The sequence below is a fragment of the Cherax quadricarinatus genome, chromosome 16 (assembly GCF_038502225.1).
Source record: "Cherax quadricarinatus isolate ZL_2023a chromosome 16, ASM3850222v1, whole genome shotgun sequence".
Lineage (NCBI taxonomy): Eukaryota > Metazoa > Arthropoda > Malacostraca > Decapoda > Parastacidae > Cherax > Cherax quadricarinatus.
Window position 1 is genome coordinate 34,301,214 of NC_091307.1, and position 13,681 is coordinate 34,314,894.

The window sequence follows — 13,681 nt, forward strand, 5'->3', positions numbered from 1 at the left end:
TATATATATATATATATATATATATATATATATATATATATATATATATATATATATATATTATACATAGTGTGTGTGTGTGTGTGTGGGTTAGGTGTGTGTGTGTGTGTGAGGTGTGTGTGTGTGTGCATAATAAAAATAAAAAATCATACAGTCATACAAACATATATACGTCACAGTTGTCAGGTTCTCTGGCTAGTGGTGAGTATCGCTCTCACTCACCAGTGTCCAAACGTACGCCATCATAAAACTCATCATTTTCCTAGTGTGCCTTTTATTTTGTTTAGGATGTTTTGCAGTTAAAACTTGATTAATTACAGGATTGCAACTAGTACATTATATTTTTTTTTCTGTGTATAGATTTGTTTTTATTTATTTTTCTTGTTAATTATATACTACTGTTGTGCAGAGTTGCGGTAATCACTTTTACCTTTGATGTTACGACAGTTTTTATCAGTTTGTGCTTTGGAAGTTAATTTGATGTCACCTGTGCTTTTCACCTCTGTGTGAGTTAGACATTTCTGTTTTATTTGTGAGCTGTGGCAATCACTTTCACGTTTCATGTTGCATCATATTTTATCAACTTGTGTTTATAGATGTTTACCTGAGATGTTACCTGTGTTTTTTTTCCTCCTGTATGAGAGTTAAACATTCTTGTTTTACTGACTGCAAGCGTACAGGTTTACCGCAAACTTTGATGTTTTGACTTTGTTGATTTTACCAGCCAGTTATATTGTGTTTTATTATCGCATTGTTGATTTTCTAGGTAAGTTTACTCCTGCTCCTTTGCTTTATGATTTTTAATTGGGATTTTATTCCATATCTGTAAATACTTAGGTTACTGATTCATTTAGTGAAGTAAACTTTCCCTTTAGTGTATTTTATTTTTTTCCTTGCCTTTTCGTTGCTGCAATTTGCTTTCATTGGTTTTTATATATCCATATTATTTTTTTCAGTTTTTTCTTGTATATTTTTGCAGATTGTTATATTTTGTTTTGGGAATATGCATATTTTTGGCATTTTTTTTCTTGCAATTATTGATGAGAAGAGACAGTTACTCGAATGCCCTAATTCATTTGCAGAACTTATCTGTTTGCAACTGTAATTGTTGCGGTGATTTGTTGTGCTTTCAGAATTAGCGTCTCTTCTCGTGTGGTTGTCATCTACTTTGTTAAAATACTTGCCATTTTTGTTTAATCTTTATCCCCTTTTTGGTGTGTCTTTATTTAATTTAAATGTTCTGCAGCAACAATGTTTACAGTTGTGGCTTCCACCATGTTTCGTCCAGCATTTATTCTGAGCGCCGTTGATACTTGGTCTGTGAAAATGCGCGTACATAATCTGTCTAGACCTGACACTATAGGACATTGCCCACAGCTTACTTCCCCAGCTCTGCTTTCGTTCATGCCTACTTGACGAGCTCCCAGAGATACTGCTAACGATGCAGTGAAGGTCGAGCTTAAGAAATGAGTCGACCTGTATCTTTACTTTTAGGGGTACCAGGCGGTAGGCGCTGGTGATGCTTTGTTTTGTCTCTGGAGATTTAATGTTACAGTTTATTTCTCGTAGGGAACTGAGAGGATACCTCTGTTGATAGTGAACGCTCGGACAGACTGAGGCTTCGGGACTTTTCCTGCGATAGCTGCTAATTTAAGTAGTTATTCTACGCGGTTTACCCTGTCGGGAAGCGGCTGCTTGAATTATTGTAGTTTTCTCCTGTGATGGTGACAAGCTGTTTGGAGAGGGACACCCTATGTAGCTCCTAGTTCACTTACATGATGTCAGTTGTACTTCATGTTTAACATGATATGTCGTTGTTATAGCGACTCGTGCACGATCAAGGATGTATTCGTAGCACCACCTTTGCGCTCTGCCAAACTGTGCAATTTGTGTGACTTTGTCACCTTGCATTGTTCTGCGTGACTGTGTATCATAATACTGTGTGTGACTGCCATGCATTTGTACGCTTTGTGACTGTGTAACCTTGTAGTGGTCCGTGAGACAGTTGTTTCTCAGTATGTTCCAAGTCTTGACGAGTAATACCACTGACCAAAGAATGTTATAGCATTTACAACAGAATTAGATGCCACTTCTTTGAGTCCCAGTGTTCAATCTAATGCTTACTCTGGTTTTGCCACTTATGTAATAGTTGAGTTAGGTGTCAGTGCACATAGCATGTATGTGTAATATCTGTATATTTTAGGTCTTAGTAAAAAATACCATATGTAATTACAAATAAATATATTTTTTTATCAGATCATGAGAATTACATGCAACTCAGCTGTGAAAATGCTAGATGAGTTCAAGAATTGATCTCGTATAACTCTGTCCTGAAAAACTGCTACAACCCCGATATCTTCAGTGATTAAGAACCATCAGTGTAAACAGCATTGACACTAGAATGGAACTGGAAGCAATTAAGGAAAAGTGAGCGAGAAGTTATAATAGGTAAATGTGCTTTTGCAAATGGAAGTGGGAAAGAACAGGCACAAATCAAAGGAAGTTCCTAAGGGGGCAGAAAAAAATAGTAAGATGCTGGATGAGCATACATATGAAGTAAATTAAGGGAAGCCAAGAGAGAGTGGATACGGAGAAAAGAGAGGCGTAGTAAACAGGGGCTGCGATCAAACAGGGGACTTCTATTAACATCTATTACCCTCCTATATGTAGGAGGATCGTGAAGGTTATGAGAGCAGACAAAATAACGGAGACAATGGGCAGTATCAGACAACAGAGCGTCTTCTAAAGTAGTTTGGTGTTTTAGTAACAGAAAATTTAATGCCATGAGTGGTGTCTCAGTGGGAAACACGATCGAAAGAAGTAGTGGAAATGACAGTAGAAAAATAATCTCTCCGACAAGTGTGTTTTGCTTCCCGAATTACACGGCGGGCAACCACTTTCGCCCGTTGAAAGTCAAGGAGCCGCTCTTTGGTTATGTTGTAACGTTAGCGGCCCCAAGTAGCACGTTTCAATCTCTTTGCACGAGCATAGACAGCAGGAGTCCACCATGGTATACATTTTCGAGGCCAAGGTTAAAATAGAAGACGTATAAAGGGTCAATTCTGCCCGTTTGAACTGCCAACGTGAGCTACGAGGAGGCTGGACTATGAATGGGAAATAAGGAGAACGGGAAAATAATCGCTTCCATGGAGATCCGGTACTACAGACCACCAAGTAAAGTCAAGCGCTGTTGAAGAAGAGCAAATAGAAAGATCTATGCAAGAAAGAGTTCGAGTAAGACGGTCGAAATTAGTTAGAGTAACGATATTTATTTATCGAGAGGAAGAGAAGTGAAAAAAAAGTCTCCAGCTGGTCGACACGAGAGTCACAGTGAGCCTCTCCCCAGAGAATATGATGAGCATTAAAATCACCTAATAAAAGGAGTGGTGGAGGTAAGGAAGAAACCAGAAAATCTTCATCAGGAAAAGATAAAAGTAGTGCAATATTAAGATACAAAGTGAAGCTGTGTGTCACGTATTCAAGTAGAACCTGGCCGCGGTGCAGCAAAGTCTGAACAAAAATCTGAGAATGTTATATATCGACCCGCACAATAAGTTCCGTTTCATTACATATCCCATCAGGGAAATATAAGAACGTATTCCTACAATAAACATCAAAAATGGAAGTGACTATTAGGTTCCGTCTTTTTGGTGAACATACCGAAATACCTAGGTAAGGTATGATATTATTATTATTATTATTATTATTATTATTATTATTAAATTAATGGGGAAAGACTAAATCTGAAAGGGCATTTCAGCACCTGGAGAACAGGAGTTGATCAAGACTGATCTGATTAAAGGGAAGATAGGTCTATTTCCATGTATCTGGAGTCCTTCACAACATCAACTGCTCTCTCTCTCTCTCTCTCTCTCTCTCTCTCTCTCTCTCTCTCTCTCTCTCTCTCTCTCTCTCTCTCTCTCCTTCCTGTGTCTGTAGGTAAACTCTCCTGTTTGATGGAATATGTTAGGTAACTGTCATATAGAATAGGATAACAGCACACCCCTGGCGTATCCAGTTTTCCTTAAAAAAACATGATGGCTCCACTTCCTCAGCCACAATTTTAAAGTTATATACGAATATACTTCCCTTTACAGACATGGAATTGCAGCATACATATATAGTAATTGTTTGGTAGGATTTTTTCAGGGAAATCTCTTTAATGTGTGTGGACATATATATAATTCTTCATGATGCATTCATAAGCAGAAAATTCAACTATGGCACAATTTTCGGTTACACGGCAATGTAACATTATTAATTAAATTTTATGTTATTTATTTAATTATTTTGTTTCACTTGGATGTAAAATATAAACTGACGAGAGTTTGTCCCTGTTTTGTGAGCAAATATTAGAGGAAATGATTACGGTTAGAAAGAGAGATTTGTAAGTAAAAGTTAATGAAACTAATTTAGTTAGGGGAATTGAATGTCTAAAGACAATTACTAAATCACCCGACAGCTCACCTCCTCCCCTCACCAAGGAAATTAGCTAAGGAAATTTTTTAAAACTGATTCGCGAAATCGTAATAATACGGTTGTAAACATAAACGGAAAGGATATAATTAAAATACGCAGCTAGCAGCTCCCAAACATTACTATGTCTTTGGTGTAATCACTACAATATGCCAGGTGTTTGTTCTGCACCAAAACTAATCTTTCCTTGGTAAATCTCACGTACTTTAAAACAATATTTACTTAACTTAAGAATTTGTATAACTCTAGGAAATTTTTATGGGGGAGGATGAGAAAATAATAGGGGTTTAATATTCAGATGACTCCAATATCTAAAAAAAATTTTGTTATTCTGTTTAAAAGTATTTATAACCATTCTTGACTTTTGGTCTCCAGGTGTATGTACGAATTTTCCTAGCATTATTTACACAGTTCATGGGTTAAGTCCAACACGGTTTATAATGAGGCAGAGTAGTGGTGGGCAGTCATAGACAACATTAGTCTCTGATGTTTATAATACGACTTGTAAGTAAAAAATGACAACCGTTTTGCAGTTACCTCAGCATAATATAGTTATTTTGTTGTAGACGCAATGATATGTTTAGCCGAACTCACCTGAAGCTAACAGTGTGAAGGTCTTTGTAGTTCAATTAACGCAAGCTGACGTAAGTTAATAGCCTGTCAGCTGTGAAGCAGTTTGCTTGTTTGTGCGTTAACATGGTCAAAGACCAGTATATCTTAACGGTGTTTACGGACGTGATTAATTTCAATCTTAGTATGAACACGCGGCGCTCAGCTTCGAAATACCGAATACTTCGTTTGACATTTTTTAGATGGATAAATCGCAACAACTAAGATGGAAAAAACTTACCTTGTATTGCTGATAGAAAATGCAAAAATCAGTGTAATGATAGAATTGAAGCTTCATCGGGTGATGAAAGCAATATTCTCTAGAGAATTACTAGAATGTATAAATATTGGGACAAGTGAACTAAAATGAATTAAGATAATTTCCACACACATTAAAATGTTTGTATCATGTGAATTGCATCATGTCAGGAAACAGCCGCATTTCCCGCTACCCAGGCAGGCAACACCTTTTGATATCACTTAGCCCGACTACTTTCCCATGAAATTGATCATGTAAAATCCTCATCTACGACACAGTTGTAAACTCAGCACTCTGGAACACGTGCTCAGCCTGCAGATTATAATTATCACAGATTATCTAAGCTGATGGTTCCTTGACTGGCAGATGAAGTGCGGGAAGTGCTACTATCCTGAATTAGCTGTATGTAATACAATGCAGAAAAGTAGTCGAATTAATAACCGAGTTTCCACCCTACCAACTTAGTGTTTTTCATATACGTTGCTCTCATAATTGTAGAAGCTACAAACACAGATATTTTAAGTGTTCCATATCCCTATCGATATTACTTGCATCTTGCAAGCCAACCACAGATACATACATACATACATATATATATATATATATATATATATATATATATATATATATATATATATATATATTATTTTTTTTTTTTTATTATCACACCGGCCGATTCCCACCAAGGCAGGGTGGCCCGAAAAAGAAAAACTTTCACCATCATTCACTCCATGCTCTCCATGCACCACTCACTCTTTTTCCCTCATCAATTCTATGATTCACCTCATCTTTCATAGACCCATCCGCTGACACGTCCACTCCCAAATATCTGAATACGTTCACCTCCTCCATACTCTCTCCCTCCAATCTGATATTCAATCTTTCATCACCTAATCTTTTTGTTATCCTCATAACCTTACTCTTTCCTGTATTCACCTTTAATTTTCTTCTTTTGCACACCCTACCAAATTCATCCACCAATCTCTGCAACTTCTCTTCAGAATCTCCCAAGAGCACAGTGTCATCAGCAAAGAGCAGCTGTGACAACTCCCACTTTGTGTGTGATTCTTTATCTTTTAACTCCACGCCTCTTGCCAAGACCCTCGCATTTACTTCTCTTACAACCCCATCTATAAATATATTAAACAACCACGGTGACATCACACATCCTTGTCTAAGGCCTACTTTTACTGGGAAAAAATTTCCCTCTTTCCTACATACTCTAACTTGAGCCTCACTATCCTCGTAAAAACTCTTCACTGCTTTCAGTAACCTACCTCCTACACCATACACTTGCAACATCTGCCACATTGCCCCCCTATCCACCCTGTCATACGCCTTTTCCAAATCCATAAATGCCACAAAGACCTCTTTAGCCTTATCTAAATACTGTTCACTTATATGTTTCACTGTAAACACCTGGTCCACACACCCCCTACCTTTCCTAAAGCCTCCTTGTTCATCTGCTATCCTATTCTCCGTCTTACTCTTAATTCTTTCAATTATAACTCTACCATACACTTTACCAGGTACACTCAACAGACTTATCCCCCTATAATTTTTGCACTCTCTTTTATCCCCTTTGCCTTTATACAAAGGAACTATGCATGCTCTCTGCCAATCCCTAGGTACCTTACCCTCTTCCATACATTTATTAAATAATTGCACCAACCACTCCAAAACTATATCCCCACCTGCTTTTAACATTTCTATCTTTATCCCATCAATCCCGGCTGCCTTACCCCCTTTCATTTTACCTACTGCCTCACGAACTTCCCCCACACTCACAACTGGCTCTTCCTCACTCCTACAAGATGTTATTCCTCCTTGCCCTATACACGAAATCACAGCTTCCCTATCTTCATCAACATTTAACAATTCCTCAAAATATTCCTTCCATCTTCCCAATACCTCTAACTCTCCATTTAATAACTCTCCTCTCCTATTTTTAACTGACAAATCAATTTGTTCTCTAGGCTTTCTTAACTTGTTAATCTCACTCCAAAACTTTTTCTTATTTTCAACAAAATTTGTTGATAACATCTCACCCACTCTCTCATTTGCTCTCTTTTTACATTGCTTCACCACTCTCTTAACCTCTCTCTTTTTCTCCATATACTCTTCCCTCCTTGCATCACTTCTACTTTGTAAAAACTTCTCATATGCTAACTTTTTCTCCCTTACTACTCTCTTTACATCATCATTCCACCAATCGCTCCTCTTCCCTCCTGCACCCACTTTCCTGTAACCACAAACTTCTGCTGAACACTCTAACACTACATTTTTAAACCTACCCCATACCTCTTCGACCCCATTGCCTATGCTCTCATTAGCCCATCTATCCTCCAATAGCTGTTTATATCTTACCCTAACTGCCTCCTCTTTTAGTTTATAAACCTTCACCTCTCTCTTCCCTGATGCTTCTATTCTCCTTGTATCCCATCTACCTTTTACTCTCAGTGTAGCTACAACTAGAAAGTGATCTGATATATCTGTGGCCCCTCTATAAACATGTACATCCTGAAGTCTACTCAACAGTCTTTTATCTACCAATACATAATCCAACAAACTACTGTCATTTCGCCCTACATCATATCGTGTATACTTATTTATCCTCTTTTTCTTAAAATATGTATTACCTATAACTAAACCCCTTTCTATACAAAGTTCAATCAAAGGGCTCCCATTATCATTTACACCTGGCACCCCAAACTTACCTACCACACCCTCTCTAAAAGTTTCTCCTACTTTAGCATTCAAGTCCCCTACCACAATTACTCTCTCACTTGGTTCAAGGGCTCCTATACATTCACTTAACATCTCCCAAAATCTCTCTCTCTCCTCTGCATTCCTCTCTTCTCCAGGTGCATACACGCTTATTATGACCCACTTCTCGCATCCAACCTTTACTTTAATCCACATAATTCTTGAATTTACACATTCATATTCTCTTTTCTCCTTCCATAACTGATCATTTAACATTACTGCTACCCCTTCCTTTGCTCTACTCTCTCAGATACTCCAGATTTAATCCCATTTATTTCCCCCCACTGAAACTCTCCTACCCCCTTCAGCTTTGTTTCGCTTAGGGCCAGGACATCCAACTTCTTTTCATTCATAACATCAGCAATCATCTGTTTCTTGTCATCCGCACTACATCCACGCACATTTAAGCAACCCAGTTTTATAAAGTTTTTCTTCTTCTCTTTTTTAGTAATTGTATACAGGAGAAGGGGTTACTAGCCCATTGCTCCCGGCATTTTAGTCGCCTCATACGACACGCATGGCTTACGGAGGAAAGATTCTTTTCCACTTCCCCATGGACAATAGAAGAAATAAAAAAGAGCAAGAGCTATTTAGAAAAAGGAGAAAAACCTAGATGTATGTATATATATATATGCATGTGCGTGTCTGTGAAGTGTGACCAAAGTGTAAGTAGGAGTAGCAAGATATCCCTGTTATCTTAGCGTGTTTATGAGACAGAAAAAGAAACCAGCAATCCTACCATCATGCAAAACAGTTACAGGTTTTTGTTTCACAGTCATCTGGCAGGACGGTAGTACTTCCCTGGGTGGTTGCTGTCTACCAACCTACTACTATGTATATATATGTATATATATATATGTATATATGTATATATATATATGTATATATGTATATATATATATTATTGGAAAAAAAGGATAAGAGTGAGATCTTCATAGCTTTTCTCTCGCATAGACCTCCGGGAGTGTCATAAAGTCAATAAACCTCAGACAGAATTAACGTCGATCATACATCCATTATCTTCAAACATAGGTTAAAAACAATCACTCTTAGAAAATAACTAACAAATCTGAATTAAGTAGAGCAATACAGATATCAAGTAGTAGATTCAGTGCCCATTAGAATGAAATGTGTCAAGAAAAATAAGTCTTTTAAGAAAGTAAAGTCCAGTTATACAATGTTGTCACTGCAAGTATTTGTGGCTCCTGGAAAATATATGTTAAGATTCAAACTTATGACCACTCGCCAGAAACGAGAGACTGCATGAACCTCCCCAGGCAGTCTCTGCTTCCTGTCGAATATTCATATTTTCGTACTTATTTGAGGATGTATAGTTTGTATAAAGTTGCCAATAACATGACATATAAATGGTGTGGCTAGAGATGGGCTGCACTAAGCATCATACCTTAGAGCAGAGTTGCTGGCCGGGGATGCTTGGAGTCTCAGTAGAGAGACCATGGATAATAATAATAATAATAATATCTTTATTTATTACAAGTACAAGGTATACATTCCTAGCTGACATCAATAACATACTACTATATGGAATGCCCTTGTTATGCTTAGCATTTCGGGCAAATTAGGTCAGTGTCCCAGGATGTGACCTACACCAGTCGACTAACACCCAGGTACCCATTTTACTGATTGGGAACATTGACAACAGGTGTAAAGAAACACGTCCAATGTTCCTACCCAGGCTGGGAATCGAACCCAGGCTCTCGCCGTGTGAAGCGAGAGCTTTAGCCACCAGCCTTGCTAAACGAATATTTTATAAATTTTACCTTACAATTCCATGTGCACGTTTGAATATATATACATTTTTTATCATTACTAGAGTACTTTGTTTGGTTTCACAAATATACATTATTACTAAATTCAGTATATTTTGAATGCTAATTCAGTCATTTTATTTTGCTCTTAAAAAGTATGAAATGGCTCGCGTGCGTTGGGATGTATTAGGTTTAGGGATGCACAAGCTGATGAAGGTTAGACATCCCAGCCATAGAACGCAAAATCACACAACCATTGAACCCAACAGCGTTTTCAGTGGTAATGGTAAGATTCTTGATGTTTCTTGAGATAATAATATCTAAGTTTTGTATTGTACTGTCAGTTAGCTATGAATAAAATGTAATATATGAAATGACTAACATCTTTAAGGAAGTAACTGTGCCCAGCGAGAGGTTAACAAAGACCCTTTGTGACTTTTGTATTCTCGTTCTTACGGGCTACCGCTCACAGGATTAGCTGTGAGTGCACAATGAACTAACCGCTCAGGCGGCACAAAGCTAGCATGTGCCTGGACAATCCACCGCATTATGTGCATATCTCCGGGAAACTGTTTTGCAGAAGCAGTTGATGCATCGTATATGTATTTCAAATGAGGGCGGGCGTTCATTTGGCCGGACGCTCGTAACGTTGGGTAGTCTCGAAGAGAGTATCCTATGAGGAGGTGTGTTATGCTGCAGGCGTTACCTGGTGAGACATACCTGAGAACACAGTTATGATATCATGACTCAGTGACACGCATAAACACACACATGCGCACTACAGACAGAATTGCATTCAATAACTTTAACAAAGAATATTTCATAACTTCATTCATGATGTATCTGGGGATAGTCATTAAGTACGTGGTCTCAATGTAGGGCCCTACCTAATCAAGCACGCACAAGAGCCCGGAAAGGTTTGTAATCAGACCAATACACAAAACGAGGAGATGCTGAAGGAACTGAACCTACAGATCTTGACGGAGAGAAGGACAAGGACATAAATAAAACGTCATTGACGGTTTTAATAAAAACGATCATGGGACGAGGGGACACAGGAAGAATCTGAAGTCATGGAAATGTTAGGAGGAAAGGTATACTTTAGTTTCAAGGGGGTTGAAAAGTAGAAAGATTTAAAGGAGACAGATATGGAGGTAAATAAATTGCACAGCTTTAAGAGTGGATACAATAAATCCCTAAAACGAGAAATCATTAGTGCTGATCAAAGTGATGTCAGAAGGGGAATCAGGAAATTAGTATTTATCACACACACACACACACACACACACACACACACACACACACACACACACACACACACACACACACACACACACACACACACAGAAGAGAGGCGCTATGTGTACCCCTAACAACAATATTCAATACATCTATCGAAACGGGGAGATTGCCTGAGGCATGGAAGACAGCAAATGTAGTCCCAATCTTTAAAAAAGGAGACAGACATGAAGCACTAAACTACAGACCAGTGTCACTGACATGTATAGTATGCAAAGTCATGGAGAAGATTATCAGGAGAAGAGTGGTGGAATGCCTAGAAAGGAATGATCTCATCAACAGCAGCCAACATGGTTTCAGGGACAGGAAATCCTGTGTCACAAACCTACTGGAGTTTTATGACATGGTGACAGCAGTAAGACAAGAGAGAGAGGGGTGGGTGGACTGCATTTTCTTGGACTGCAAGAAGGCATTTGACAGAGTTCCACACAAGAGATTAGTGCAAGAACTGGAGGACCAAGCAGGGATAACAGGGAAGGAACTACAATGGATCAGGGAATACTTGTCAGGAAGACAGCAGCGTGTCATGGTACGTGGCGGGGTGTCAGAGTGGGCACCTGTGACCAGCGGGATCCCACAGAGGTCAGTCCTAGGAGCAATGCTGTTTCTGGTATTTGTGAACGACATGACGGAAGGAATAGACTCCGAAGTGTCCCTGTTTGCAGATGACGTGAAGTTGATGAGAAGAATTCATTCGATCGAAGACCAGGCAGAACTACAAAGGAATCTGGACAGGCTGCAGACCTGGTCCAGCAATTGGCTCCTGGAGTTCAACCCCACCAAGCGCAAAGTCATGAAGATTAGGAAGGGCAAAGAAGACCGCAGACGGAGTACAGTCTAGGGGGCCAGAGACTACAAACCTCGCTCAAGGAAAAAGATCTTGGGGTGAATATAACACCAGGCACATCTCCTGAAGCGCACATTAGCCAAATAACTGCTGCAGCATATGGGCACCTAGCAAGCCTCAGAACAGCATTCCGACATCTTAATAAGGAATCGTTCAGGACCCTGTACACCGTGTACGTTAGGCCCATATTGGAGTATGCGGCACCAGTTTGGAACCCACACCTAGCCAAGCACGTAAAGAAACTAGAGAAAGTGCAAAGGTTTGCAACAAGACTAGTCCCAGAGCTAAGAGGTATGTCCTACGAGGAGATGTTAAGGGAAATCAATCTGACGAAACTGGAGGACAGGAGAGATAGGGGAGACATGATAACGACATACAAAATACTGAGAGGAATTGACAGGGTGGACAAAGACAGGATGTTCCAGAGATGGGACACAGCAACTAGGGGACATAGTTGGAAGTTGGAGACACAGATGAATCACAGGGATGTTAGGAAGTATTTCTTCAACCACAGAGTAGTCAGGAAGTGGAATAGTTTGGGAAGCGATGTAGTGGAGTCAGGATCCATACACAGCTTTAAGCAGAGGTATGATAAAGCTCACGGTTCAGGGAGAGTGACCTAGTAGCGGCCAGTGAAGAGACGGGGCCAGGAGCTCGGACTCGACCCTTGCAACCTCAACTAGGTGAGTACACGCACAAACACACACACATTCATTCATACACACACACACACACACACACACACACACACACACACACACACACACACACACAAACCTTCTGGAGTTTTATGACAAAATAACAGAAGTAAGAGACGAGAGAGAGGGGTGGGTTGATTTCATCTTCTTGGACTGCAAGAAGGCCTTCGACACAGTTCCTCAAAAGAGATTAATGCAGAAACTAGAGGATCAGGCGCGTATAACCGGAAGGGCACTTCATTGGGTCAGAGAATACCTGACAGGGAGGCAACAACGACTCATGGTGCGTGATGAGGTACCACAGTGGGCACCTGTGACGAGCGGGGTCCCACAGGGGTCGGTCCTTGGACCAGTGCTATTTTTGGTATACGTGAATGACATGATGGAAGGTATAGACTCAGAGGTGTCCCTGTTCGCAGATGATGTGAAGTTAATGAGGAGAATTAAATCAGATGAGGATCAGGCATACCTTCAAAGAGACCTGGACAGGCTGAACACGTGGTCCAGCAACTGGCTTCTCGAATTCAACCCTGCCAAATGCAAAGTCATGAAGATTGGAGAAGGGCAAAGAAGACCGCAGACGGAATATAGGCTAGGTTGCCAATGACTGCAAACTTCGCTCAAGGAGGAAGATCTTGGCGTGATTATAACACCGAACACGTCTCCGGAAGCACACATCCACCAGATAACTGCTGCAGCATATGGGCGCCTGGCAAACCTGAGATTAGCATTCTGATACCTAAGTAAGGAATCTTTCAAGACACTGTACACCGTGTACGTCAGGCCCATACTGGAGTATGCAGCGCCAGTTTGGAACCCACACCGGGTCAAGCACGTTAAGAAATTATAGAAAGTGCAAAGGTTTGCAACAAGGTTAGTTCCAGAGCTAAAGGAAATGTCCTACGAAGAAAGGTTGAGGGAAATCGGCCTGACGACACTGGAGGACAGGAGGGCCAGG